The sequence below is a fragment of the Ceratotherium simum genome, chromosome 5 (genome assembly GCF_057802395.1).
Source record: "Ceratotherium simum simum isolate JZ-2026a chromosome 5, ASM5780239v1, whole genome shotgun sequence".
Taxonomy (NCBI): Eukaryota; Metazoa; Chordata; class Mammalia; order Perissodactyla; family Rhinocerotidae; genus Ceratotherium; species Ceratotherium simum.
The window spans coordinates 88,761,498-88,766,047 of NC_141904.1; positions in this window are offsets into that span (position 1 = coordinate 88,761,498).

The following is a 4,550-nucleotide window of genomic DNA, read 5'->3' on the forward strand; positions in this document are numbered from 1 at the left end:
AAGTTAAGATCCAGGCTGGCCAGGCCCTGGATCGTTACAAACCCCAGCAGCTGGGTGCCCTGCCCAGAAGGTTGGCATCTTGCCCAGAAGGGGGCCAGAGGGACACGTGGCTCTTAAAGGGCTTGCAGTTTACTGCTGAGCAAGCGTGACCCTACACATATTTATAGACATATATGCCAACAACTTTAAAATGAAAAGCAAGGAAAATGATTATAACAGTCAAGATAGCAATTCATTTGGGAGAAGTTTTTTTGGTTCAATACATTCAGAGAAACATACATGAGCTTCAGATACAGTCTATTCAGACTTCCATTTTTTATAAGCTGAGTGGTGGTTTCTGAGGGTTAATCCTATTAATATAATAATAATTATTATTCTTTAACTTATTCATGTCCCAAGTTAGAAGGTGAAAAAAGAAACAAAGATCCCTTGAATTTATTTTGGAGCATTTTTAAGGTAGGTTTTTCCATGTGGATAGCCAATTGTTCCACCATATTTGCTAACTGATTTAAAATGCCACCTCTGTCCTACACTGAGTTTACGTGTATGGATGGATCAGTGTCTTGGCTCTCTATTCTGATTCGTTGGTCTAATTATATAAACCCACAGGAATACCACATGGTCTTACTTATTATAACTGGAAACTATGTTTGATACTTATTAAGCCAAGCTCTTTCTCCTTATTTTTCTCTTCTTTTCACTCTCTCCATTCCTTATTTCCTTCTTTTCTTCATTTTTCTTCTTTCTTCAATTTTCGTTGTTACTTTAGCTCATTCTTTAATATTAATTTTAAGATCTGATAGTAAATTTCTAGTGATAACCCTGTTGAATTTTGATTGTTGATTAATTTGGGGGAGAATTGGTATTTTTGGAATTCTGTGTCTTCCTGTCCATGAATATAGTATACCTCACCATTTATTTGGGACTTCATTTATGTTTTTATTAAGTTCTCCATTTAAATTTGTGCATATTTGTCCTAGGCACCATATAGATTTTTCTGCTACTACGAATGGTATCATTTAAAAAATTGCATTGTCTATTATGTCTTTGGGCATGCATGATTCTATATATAGCCATCTTGCTGAACAAACATTATTTCTACAGATTTCTTATGCACATTGTTGGACATTATATTTAGAGAATCATATGATGGGAAAAATTAAAAATGTGAAATTTCCTTTCCAGTAGATGTAGATTTTTCCTTCTTTTAGTATACTTTTAGAACCTCCCTTACAATACTGAATAGTAGTATTTAATATTAGCACTCTAGTCTTGCTAATGACTTTAAAGGGAATGTTTCTACTTCTTTACCCATAGAAGTGATGTTTTCTAAAGACATGTTTGTAGGTACACTTAAAGAAGTTGTCTTATCATCTGGATTCCTAAAGTATGTTATCATAAGTGATTACCAAACATTCTAGAGTGCATTCTTCTGCATATATTTAGATGATCTTTTTTTCTTTTAATGTGGTAATGTGGTCACTTACTTGGATAGATCTCCTGATGCTGAACTTGCCTTGCATTACTGGGATAATTTTTTCTTTATTATGTAGTGTTATTGTTAAATCATTGCTGAATTTTATTTTCTGATTTTTATTAAGGGAATGTTTCTCAATGTTCACAATACAATTGCTATATAATTTTCTCTTATTGAACTCTATTTACTCTGGTATTAAGCTTACAGTAGTCTGATAAAATGAGTTGAGCATCTTTCCACATTTAAAAATTATTTTTGTTATTTATTTATTTATTAATGTTTTAATATTTTTATTATTATTTAGGGATTATTCATTCATGGTCTTTTAAAACCTACTATAAATTGGTCTGACCCTATGCTTTTTGTTTAGAAGGATTTTATTGTTCATTCAGTTGCTTTAATAACCTGGTTTATTCAGACTTTGTATCTTCTTCAGTCACTTCAAAAGTGAATGATAAAACTTAAAAAGTTTGATCTAAGGAACATATACAACATTGTATCCCACAAAAAGAGAATTTGTATTTTTTTCTAGCACCCAAAGAATATTCCAGTAATTAGGCTGAACAGCTAATAAAATACACCAAACAGATATATAATAGGTCATAACCTCTAGCTTCAACATAATAATATAAGATATTAACAATAAAAGGATAGTCTAGAAAAATTGTCTATTTACTTTGAACATGTTAAATTCTGTTCTACATGATTTTTGGATTATGAGGGATATAAAAGTTGAAATTATAAATATACAGGGACAAATTTTCTGTGAAGAAAGTATTGTAGCTATATAACCTGAATTCAGTTCCCAAACTATTAGCTTTATAAACTCTGGGTGTAAATAATTCCGTATATGCAAGTGTCTTCTTTGTTAAAATGGGGATAAGAAATCCTAATGTCATGTAGCAATGAAAATAATGCATTTAATTTTTGAATCGGAAGCACACCATAAAGCCATGTTTATTATAATAACATATTAGAAAGAGCACAGGACATCACAAAATCAGTATTTCTCAAGAGACACTATGGCCTAACATAAAGCTTTATATAGTTAGCCTGAAAAGTTTTTCTCTTATATGTACAGTAGTGGTTCTTCTGGTAATATAACAGTCTAGAGACACAGAAGTACTTTCCACTTACAAATGTGTGATAAGCCACGTATAAAGCCACGTATAAAGTTTTAGATGCATAACTGAGTTTACAAAATAGTATGGGAAATCCACAGGGGGCTAAAATGAAGAGGGATCTGAAACCAGGAAGCCCAGGTTCCTCTTAGGTTATTTACTGATAACGGGAGCCTGGAAACACGGATGTTAACAGCTACCCAGGGACAGGAGACAATAACATGGACCCACACAAGGCGGAAAGGAGGAACGAAGACTCCTACATAAGGCCAGTGCTCACTCTTTAGTAAAAGTGTGAGCTAGGAAAGTCTAGCAAGGGAAATTAACAATGAAATTACTCTGCTACTTCCTTGGCCCCTTCTGGGGAACAAAATCTTGCTTTCACGTTGGTTTGGAGTTCAAATTTATCTCATGTGTACAGTGCAGATCTAAACAAAAGATTAATCTGAAAATTCCCCACATTGGTGCCATATAACAGGAGGAAGAAAATTAAAATCCCCTCTGGATAAATACGTCTCAGCTAGGATGTTCAGTTTTCCAATGTATTAAAATTGCCAGATATGGCCCATAACCTAAAATGAAAATGCTAAGAATAGCCATCAAAAACTGAAGTGGAATTATATTTCCATGGATATCATATATCAGATATTCATAGAGAAAATTATTTTTGAAATGTTTAAAGACATACAAAAGTTAATAAAATATGACCAAAATATGTAATTATAAAATATTACCAGGCAGATTTAAAAAAAAAACAAATAAAACTCAGGAACAAAAAAATGAAATAAATGTAATACACTATTAATGGATGTATGAAATAGCAGTTTACACACAAGTGAAGAGAGAATTAGTGAACTAGAATATTAGACTAAAGAAATTATTCAGAATGTAGTTTAGAGAACAAAGAGACAGAAAATATGAAAAAGATTAAGGGATCTAGAGAATAAAATAATAAGGTTTAACACACATGGAATTGGAATTTCACAAGTAGTGAGTGGGAGAAGGAGAACAAGTATTTGAAGAGATAAAGACATAGAACTTCCCCAGGAAGGATAATTACATGGATTGAGACTTAACAAGACACATTGTATATCAATATAAATGTAGAAAGACTATCCACATGTAGATACCTTTTAGTCAAAATACAGAATACTTAAAACTAATACAAGAAATTAAAACTAGCTAGGAGTGGAAGGAATTTCCCTACAAAAGGACTAACATCCAGAATGACAACATAATTCTCAAAATCAACAGTGTAAACCAAAAGACAGTAATAATTTCTTCAAAGTGCTGAAAGAATATATCAGCCCACATGGAACTGTGTATCTTGCTAAAATATCTTTCAAGAAAGAGTACAACATGAAGACATTTTTAGACAAAAAAGGGACAATGTACCTCAAATAGAACTTCACTAAAAGAATTTTCTTTTTTTTTTTTTTAGGTGAGGAAGATTGGCCCTGGGCTAACATCTGTGCCCCTCTTCCTCTACTTTATATGTGGGACGCCTGCCACAGCATGGCTTGATAAGTGGTGTGTAGGTCCACACCTGGGATCTGAATCTGTAAACCCTGGACTGCTGAAGCAGAGCACATGAACTTAACCACTATGACACTGGGCCACTAAAAAAATTTTCAAGGAATGTGATGCAGGAAGGAAGAAAATAATCCGAGAATAAAGGTCTGAGATGCAGAAAGAAATGGAAAGCCAAGAAATTAATAAGCATACAAATAAACGTAATGGATATGGATACAGGAGAAATTATCAACAATGTAATTGCTAGCCATATATATATGACAGAAAATTTATAATCCCATATTAATCAATTTTTTGAGAGGGAAAATTCTGCGAAACATAAAATCATTCTAATGAGTGAAAAAAATTTTTCTTAAGATATTTCTATTGCTGTTTTGTTAAACGCTGACCTTTCTTCTTCCGTATGGTTTGCATAACTT